This window comes from Macrobrachium nipponense, chromosome 23 (assembly GCF_015104395.2).
Source record: "Macrobrachium nipponense isolate FS-2020 chromosome 23, ASM1510439v2, whole genome shotgun sequence".
Taxonomy (NCBI): Eukaryota; Metazoa; Arthropoda; class Malacostraca; order Decapoda; family Palaemonidae; genus Macrobrachium; species Macrobrachium nipponense.
The window spans coordinates 44,907,141-44,916,919 of record NC_061090.1 but is presented as its reverse complement, the minus strand read 5'-3'; the positions used below and the strand labels follow the sequence as shown (position 1 = coordinate 44,916,919).

General features: G+C 42.7%; 1 protein-coding gene across 1 annotated transcript in view; it reads left to right on the top strand.

Annotated features, from left to right (window-relative positions):
• Positions 1 to 330: 330 nt before the first annotated feature.
• LOC135200284 (uncharacterized) overlaps positions 331 to 9,779 on the top strand; it is an 880,536-nt gene continuing 871,087 nt past the window's right edge. The window contains exon 1 of the mRNA XM_064228779.1: positions 331 to 365. The gene's annotated coding sequence lies outside the window, so the exon portion shown is untranslated. The remainder of the gene's footprint in view (positions 366 to 9,779) is intronic.

The window sequence follows — 9,779 nt, the reverse complement described above, 5'->3', positions numbered from 1 at the left end:
TACTGGGGATTTGAACAATGGTTCTTCGGGGTGTGATCCCAGAAGGCCTTCACTTTTTCTCGAAGAGGCAAATCGTTATCGGTTTAAGCCTGCTGTCTTAATTGGATTCAGGAGCGGCAATGGCCGTGATAGTTGTTTGACAAGCAATAGATATGAAATGACAGGGCATTAAAATGACATTTTTGCAATTGGCTCGTTTGTGTGTGTGTGTGTAAGTGTTTATGATCCGCTGATCATATCAGTATATTTTTTACATGATTATTTTTTTTTCTTTTTATTATAGATCAGTTTCTTACTCTGATAATCAACTTAATATTTTTTCCAGGGCCTTCCTCTTAATTTCTTCGGGAAGTGGAGATGGCACGGTGAGTACCATTGTTTTTATGTTGTATTGCCAACGTTGCCATCACTGTCATTTTGTTGTATCTTTATTTTGTTTAGTAATTGATATTACTAGGTGAAGGCTTACATTGTTACGTGCTATTTTTCTCTGTATGGGAGAATTGTACATTATTTCTTTCGACAGTTCATTGTAAAACTGTGCCAGCTAAAGGCTGCGCATATTAAAAGTCAGCCAAGAGATTCTTCACTCAAGGAAGCAAATAAATTGCTTGAGATTTGAGTAAGGGCTAAAATTGGTTTTTAACACTTAAGATAAAATAACGATAAGACCTATGAAAATTGTAAATCTAAATATTAAAAAATGATTCGGCTCTGGCAATACCTAGTATAGGATGCTATAATAAGATTGAATATTTTTAGTTTTCTGTAAAATAAAACTATTGCACCGGCTTTGTCTGTCCGTCTGCCAGTCTTTACTTTATTCTGTCAGCCCTCAGATCTAAAAATCTGCTGAGGCTAGAGGGCTGTAAATTTGTATTTTTGTACATGCAACTTCCCCGGCAGATATATACTTAGCTTATATGTCTGACGTCCGACAGAAATTCGAATTTCGCGGCACACGCTGCAGGTAGGTCATGTGATCTACCCCCTGCCGCTGGGTGGCAATAGGAACCATTCCCGTTCTAGAACCAGATTTTCTCTGTCGCGGTAGTGTCAACATATGTTGTTGCTACCTCCTGACTTGATTTTCGTTTTTCATCGCCATCGATCTTCTGGGCTGTCTTTTGCAGGGAAGTACTGGGTCTTTGGTTCGGCATACGCTTTTATTAACTTTTTAATGAATTTGGCTTCGAAAATTTCGAAGAATATATGACGTGTAACTACCGAAATTTTCGGTAGACCCACTACAACATAGTTTGCAAGAAAGGGAAATATTAATATTTATTCATTAATACGTGTAATAAGTATTAGAATTGATTGAGGAAATATACTGACTTCCTACTTTAGGGAGTCAGTAAAGCATGTAACTAGATACGTTTCTTTTAAAAGTTTTTTGGAAACTCGTACTAACGAGCAATTAGAGTATTAACAGTACTAGTAGTGTTGCATCCTCATCACCTTCTTACTTCGCAGAAACTTCAAATCCATAATTGCAATTTGAAGACAAGGATTGTGGCTCAAAATGCGAGCTATTGAAAGGTAAGAAGTGATTACTAGTGTTCCCCATTGCAGTGGAGGGTGCGTCTGATCGGCTCTGTCTCGCTCCCAGGCCTAGACCTCTTTCAAGCTCCCAAGCCCTGGGGAGAAGGAATGTCGAAAGCTGTAAGGAGGTTTCAGAGAATCCCCACCGGTCAGGCGTCCCCTCGGCAGGTTCTGTAGAGCGTCCCAGACTGCAAGGATAGCCATTGAAAAGGCATCCTTAAAAAAGTGAGTCTCTTCATCTTACATCCGAAAAGACGAAGAATGTATATGTTTTGATGATCTAGCGCGTTCTCTGAAAACTAAGAGAACACTGAGCAAGAGCCAGCCAGGAACTTAGGAAGCCGCGTTCCAGCAAGCTAGCGTGAGCCACGCTCCAACAGCCAGCAGCGAGCCGCGTTCCAGAAAACAGACTAGCGCGAGCCGCGTTCCTACAACCAAACGCGAGCCGCGTTCTAGCAACTGAGCGCGAGCCGCGTTCTAGAAAATTTTTCTTGGCGCAAGGCGCCTTCAAAGAGACGAAGCGCCAGCCTGGCGCAAATTGTGCCAGAAAAAACAGACGGCTAGAGCAAGGAGCCTTATAGTACAGTGGCAATCAGAACGATCCTTCCAGTGAACGTTTCCGGGCAAGAGGCTCTTTCTAAAAGGGGTCTAGTAGGCGCTCGGAACTATCAGGGCGCACGGGACCTTCCACGCAAGCGAACGTTCCAGGAGCGAGTCTCCTTTCAGCGTGCGGAACATTCCAGGCGCGCGGAACTATCCAGGCGCTAGGCGCAAGGAGCCAGGCGCCAGAATATTCCAAATCTTCTTATGAGAGAGAGGTCAGTCGCGAGGCTCCTCTTTGAGTTTTTAACTTGAGCAACTTTCCCCTGGCAAAGGTGCAAGATGTCGCACAGGCGGCCGTCGCGTTGTCAGAAGGATTCTGATACTAAGAGAAGCCATTTTTTCATTATTCAGAAGACTCCTCTGTTGGCAGTTCCTCTCATGCGGACCTCTCCTTCATTCATGCTCTTCCCTCGTTATGAAGAGGCAAGAGCTTTGGGAGTTTTTCTTATAAGAATCTCATCGACGTTTGGGTATGATGGCGGATAGGAAATATCTACTTCCTTCCATGAACTCTACAGATGAACAGGAATTCTGTCTCTTCCGCGATTTATGAGGAAATCAAAACACGAAGATTTAAAGAGTTCCTGGATTAACTTCCTTCCTTAAGGAGATATATATACTCTTTCTATCATTCTATCAACGAAAAGAACGAAGACAGTAAAAATTTTTCCTTTCTCTATCTGCCTCGGCAGGGAAAGAAGGTAGTAGAGTATCTGCTGTATGAGAATACGATACAGCAAATCACACATACGTAGTTACTTCTTTGCAGAGCAACTCAATTACCAGTATCCTTCCAGGAATTTCCTAGGAAGGACTACGCTTAAAGGGATTGTTAAGACAACACCTACTTAGCTTCTAGATTTATCGAAGTCTTGTTTCGCTTAAATATGCATGAATAAGAACTTCCTGAAGTTCGATTATAATTTTATAAGATTCCTTTATTTAATGGAGTAGCTGGCAACTCTGGAAGAGTAAGGCCAGACGGCTAACGGAGACTGCTATCGTGCCTTAGAGACCAACGCAGTAACATGTAGGTGTCGGTCATGAGCGGTTGGTCACATGTCTCTCTCCTGCGGGATGGAATAACTAACCGTGTCTCTCCCCTACAATCGCGGTTTTAGCCTCGGATTGAGGGGATAGTTAAGCAAACATAAATAAAATATTGTCTGCCTTTTGCTAAGAAGCTTTCAATAAGAAAGATATTACAACATTTCAATGATGTTTACCGTAGGTAACATTATTAAAGGAATCTAACGCAGCGGAACTCTATATTATATGATGCTCTCATGCTTACGAAAGCATGGCTTATTAGAGTACATGCTTAGTGAGAAGATGAATGTAGTAGAAGAGAATTCACTTTAAGACTATGGTATGGTCAAGTCTTATGCACATACCGAGGTTAACTACAGAATTCCTAGTATCCTTACAAAGGTTTCCTAGATTAATGCTGTTTACCACAATGTGACAGTATTATAAAGGATTCTAATACGGCAGAGCACGATATAATATAATTCTCTCATCCTTTCGAGAAACGCGCACAACCTTTTTAGAATCAGATATTGCTCAAGAGAAGATGGGTGAGTCGGATGGGAAACATTCTCTTAGTGGCAGAAGTTGTTTCCTGAATGGACATACTATGTATATAAAAGTTTTTTCCTACTAAGAACGGAATTAACACGTGAAGGATGCGGGTACCATAAGGCACAGACGTTCTGGCACATAACCTTAAAAGAACTAGAAGGAAGCGCCAGCCTGGCGCAAATTGCGCCAGAAGCGCCAGCCTGGCGCAAATTGCGCCAGAAGCGCCAGCCTGGCACAAATTGCGCCAGAAGCACCATCCAAGATATTTTCTCGTTTTAGCGAGTTATTAACCTAAGAGTCCAGTAGTGGTTGGTTTGGTGTTTGCTTCTTACCTCGGTGGTCGCGGGTTCGATTCTCGGCCATTCCATTGAGGAGTGAGAGATGTGGATTTCTGGTGATAGAAGTTCACTCTCGACGTGGTTCGGAAGTCACGTAAAAACACCATACAAACAAACAAACAAGCCAGTAGCCTCTCGGAGGCTCGGTAACGGCAAGATTCGTTCCTGATTTCGTTACCCATTTAATCGGAAAGGGGTCGCTTACAAGGAATGATGAAATGATTTATTTTAATCACTTAGGCCAATTCCACGACACACTCATATCGCAAAGAGCATCGAGAATCTCTTTTTTCGCCCCTGTTCGCGTTAACAAAAGAGAACCTATTTGGGAACAGACACGGAACGTAACGATCCTTAAAGGTTCGATGCAAGATTTGCATGTCCGTGAGAACCTTCTCGATCGAAGATAATAACTGTTAACGTATGTCTAACATTTATTGAAAAGAGTTTTGAGAACCTGCGGAAAGTCTCTTCATAGATCTCTTCGCAAGGTAAGGTATAAGACGAACAGGCTTCCTATAGACTGCTTCCTTTTCCTCGAACCAAGAGAGGTAGCAATATACGACATCTTTAATTTAAAGAAGGGGAATAAACTTTAGTCTTTTTTCCCCTAGTTATAAATTCTTAACAGATATTAAGATAAATGGGCGTCAAAGGAAGAGAGGATGTATGCCTCATTTTGGCCTTAGAGAGGTTGGATTCACAGAAGTCACGTTCTTCTCACAGCATGTTTCGTAAGGCTTTTCCAAGAGTATCTGGATATTCTATCAGAATCTATTATAAATAGACCTGAAAAACCTCTCCACTCTGAGTCTTTCCGCGTGCAGACTGACCAGAAGTGGACATGAATGAGAGGATTTTTCAAGGTTAATGACAATAGTCACGGCTAAGACATAGAATTGCTGCAGATCGTGCTAGATGGAATGAGGAAACTGTCCTCTTCCGATACCTCTGTGAACCACATAGCGAGGTTCTTTCTTCACTTTCAGAGGGAAGAATCACCTAGGTTATATATCTGCTATCAAAGAACGCAGTAAAAGGCTATACTCTGTCTCTACAAGGGGAATTAGTAGATAACAGAAGATTAAGATCTTCGGGATCTTATACGATACCGCAATACGACAAAGAGTAGGATATCATGTACTTAGAATGGATCTTTTTGTGGCCACAGATTCCGTGTTCCGACAAAATGGAACTTAGCCCTAAACGACCAAGAAGACAAGTGAATTTTTTGTGCATTGGAATCTCGCATCAGATTCAATGGAGACTCGGCAATGGGTTCTTGCCAGCATAGTATGTCTGGCAAAAGAACTAAAACCCTCTATTCCTGACGCAACGCTTTCAGATAGAAGTTTCGTTGCCCAGGCAGGGTACTTACTTTTTCATCTACAGAAGAAGAGATGGTTTAAAACGTTTGCCTACAGAGTCTTCGGGGTGCGATGAGGGCTCGAAATGCTTCCCAGAAGGTATTCAGAAGGATACAATAAGAGCTAGAAATCAGGGTTCCGCCCAATTTCAGCTCGGAGTCTCCTTCGACTTCCAGACTCCTTCCCTTCCTTTGGGCAAGGATAGGGAAGATTCTGCAACGAGGAACTCATCAACATGTAAGAAGGGATCTCGTTAGCAAAGGAAGTATTCACGAAGGATCCTCCTTGGAGGAAGACTCTTCTCTCGTATTGTTAGATATCCTGTCGTCTACTGGATGTAGCTGACTACAATCACCTCCCCTTGCCAGGGGCCAAAAGATCAAAGGGGAAGAATTTCTTCCACCCTTCTCCAGTCTCCTGATAGACTATGTGGTTGTTCAGGACTCTCGGACAATGTAGTGCCAGCCAGGCGCCAAATGCCAATACAGGCGAAAAACGCCAGAGGCGGACAGTTCCAAGGAACTCTGTCATGGTCGGATACTGAGAAGGAGCGGGCCTCCAACCTGGCGCAAATGCGCCAGAGGCGAACAAATCGGACAGATATAAGAGTTTCCACGATGTGGACATCGCCAGGACAGCCTAGAGACTCTTCCAAGCTCGAAGCTCCAGCAAGTGTGGAGGAGCCAAGCCAGGCGCGAGGCGCCAGCCAAGCTCTAGGAGCCAGCCAGGCTCTAGAAGCCAGCCAGGCGCCATCCAGGTGCCAGGCTCCTTCAAGGCTAGGCTCCAGTCAGGATTGAGGATCCATCCAGGCGCAAGGCTCCTTCCAGTAAAGAGAAACCTAAAGCTCTGTCATGTAAGAGGGCTAGTCCCCATTGATATGATACAGGTAAGGTTCTGCCATGTAAGTGGGTCAGCCCCCATTGGCATGATCCGAGAAGGCTCTGTCGTGTAAGCGGGCTAGCCCCCATTGACATGATCCAGAAGGGTTTGTCAGTCATAGGTCCCTACCTCGCTGAAACTCTTGAGGCATGCAGACTCATAGACAGTAATCATGAAGTCTTCTGCCAAGCTCCAGGCGCAAGGCTCCAGCCAGGCGCGAGACGCTAGCCAGGAGGGAGGAGCCAATCAGGCGCCAGCCAGGCGCGAGGCGCCATCCAGGCGCGAGGCTCCAGCCAGGCTCTAGGCGCCATTCAGGCGCAAGGCTCCAGCCAGGCACGAGGCGCTAGACAGGCGCTAGGCGCCTGCCAGGCATGAAGCGCTAGCCAGGCTCCAGGCTTCACCCAGAAGAGATCTATATCAAAGAATGCCCTGCCTTCTTTGAGACAATGTGATCTCCTAAGCCAACTTGACAAGTGCATTGATGATTCCTTCAAACAGCTGAGAATTAAAAGCGCATGAAGTGCGAGCTTTTCTGAATTCTTGTTCTTTCCTTAACAATATGTCATAAGGACATATTAGCTGTCACATACGACGGGAGAGGGGGTGCAACTCTGTGTTGACTTCCCATATCCGAAGGATGTCAAGATAACCTACGAGAGATCCTTCTCTCTTGGTTGATACGTGTCTGCGGATACATTGCTGGGATAGGGAGCCGATACTGATCCTTAACTAGTGAGTTAAATTTTATTTAACGTCGTGTTTTTTCTTTGGGTTGTTTGAAAGGAGTTTGGGGATAACTCTTTTCAACTTAAGCACTAACCCTCGTGTTAGGATCAGGTGATCGGGATCGGTGTTGTGCTCCTTAATTATGCCACTAGGCATAGGCATATTGTCATGTAAGAGGCTCTGTCGAGTAAATGGATAAGACCCCATCGACAGACCCACAAGAACTCTTAGCCATAGGTCACATCCTCGCTGAGGCTCTTGAGGCGAAGCAGATTCCTAGGCATTAGCCATGGAATCTTCCGCCTGAACAAGTAGGAACCAAGGTTTTATTTTTTTTTTATTACCTACAACGTATGTTGTTTACCTGTCTATTCAGTAAATAGTTGTCTCTTACCCACCACCAAGGGTGTCAATCAGCTAAGTATATATCTGCCGGGGAAGTTGCATGTACGAAAATGATATTGTTAGAATACAATAAAGTTTTGTACATACTTACCCGGCAGATATGTACGATGAATGGCCCACCCAGCCTCCCCTCAGGAGACAGGTGGAAGAGAAAATCTGGTTCTAGAACGGGAATGGTTCCTATTCCTGCCACCCAGCAGCAGGGGGGTAGATCACCTGACCTACCTGCAGCGTGTGCCGCGAAATTCGAATTTCTGTCGGACGTCAGAGACATAAGCTAAGTATATATCTGCCGGGTAAGTATGTACAAAACTTTATTGTATTCTAACAATATCATGTTGATCATTCACTCACCATATCATCAGACATACCCTATTGCCTCAGTAGTTTTTATTTTATTTAAGGTTAAAATTAGCCATGGATTGAGAGACTGAAGAGCCACCGTCAAAGCTGATGGTTTTATGCAGCATTATATGTTGTACAGAAAATTCAGCGCATTTTCTACTTGTTTTTTCATGCATTAGCTTTAATCTAATACTAACACGGACGTTTTTAGGTTAAATAGGTATCTGTTACATGCCAAACTATTTCTTTTTCTTGGTTGTTATAGCTGAGGTGTAGTTGATAATAATTAGGATTAAATTATGCATCTCAAGATGCTTCAGAAATCAGAATATTTTCTCACTCTCTAAATAGAAGGTAAAGGACCTAGAACAGCAATTGGTCTCTTATTCTCTTTCCATTTCCATTGGAATGTTGCCACATTGTCACTTAACCTCAGTTGGTCTGTGACCAAGGGAAAGGTGACGGGCAGTTTATTGACTTCATTAATCTTGGAGGCTTTGCGGTACAATGTTATTTCTCCTGATAAGGACGACATGGAGGGGGTGTCAGTTATATACTTAAAAAAATTTTTTCTTGGGTACTGAATCTTTTAGAAAACTGCAGGGCCTGCAGTGTTGGAAGGGAGATCTATGACTGGTATACGCCACCAAGGTATTGAACAAGATCTTCGCGATAGAACTCGCGAAGGAAGTTCGGTGACTTTAACAATGTGGCTACTAATGATTTCATTACTTTTTTTGTTTTATTTCTTGATTTTTTTTAATGACGTTCTTAGTATTAAGAGATTAACTTAAATATAGATATAATTTCATTTGATTAAATCTGTCCTTTTTTTTTTAGTTTTTTGTAAAAGAAAATATTAAGATGGCTTTGTCTGTCCGTCCTCATGTTTTCTGTCCCCCTTTAGATCTTAAAAACTGCGGAGGCTAGAGGACTGCAAATTGGTATGTTAATCATACACCCTCCAATCACCAAACATACTAAATTACAGCCCGCTATCTTCAGTAGTTTTTGTTTTATTTAAGGTAGTCTTGGATTGTGCGTTTGGCACCGCTTGAGTGCCAGTCGCCGACCCTTCCTCAGTTGACTCCATCTGGGGAGCTAGTGAGCGCTGCCCTGTCGTGGCAGATCGTTTCATATTGCAGCACATCGAGAATTTCATACAGTTTTATACGCTGCCCAGAAAACTCGATTGTACCGAAGAAACTTCGGCTCATTTTATATATATTTTTTTTTTACTTGTAAGCAATGCATGCCTCATTGTTGTGGGTAGAAGTTCAAAGCAGTTACTGCTCTTTACCTATAACTCGTTAAAAGTATTAATAAATAAAGAAAAATACGTTGAGTGCTGTTGTACCCGGAAGCTATAGGATTCAGGTTGTAAGATTTTCTATAGGAAAGACGTTCGGTTATCATAAAAGTGTTTGCTCTTTGTTAAAACTTTGTCTGTATAGCAACAAGAGGGAGGCATATGGCGAATGCCATTATGTAAATTTACTTGTAAATTTACTCAAGTCTCAGACTCCTCCAGATTCCTTAAGGAATAAAACATCGAATTTCCAGGTGTTAGTTATGAATGTAATTGAAAATAAGAATAATGACATGTTAAAATGAGAACTCTAATACTGTTTCAAGAAACTGTAAATGACAGTGTGAAACTGACAGTGAAAATAACCGAGGTTTGCCAAGCATGGATCCAATCCAGAACGATTCCAGACGAGCATAAACCTTGCAATATGCGGAAACAATCATCAGGAACGATCCAATTGATTAACCCACTGAATGACTAGCCAACATTATGTTAACCTGTCATGGTGGTACCTATTCAGACCATCATTCACAACCAAAATAGGGTCAAACTCGCCCTTAGATCTGTGTGGAACTCGTTATTAAAATGAAGAGTTCCTGCGAAACTTCTGGGAAGAAAGATTTAACGACATTTTGTTTATATCCATGCTCACTATATTACTAAAGAAAGATAAAGTTTGCA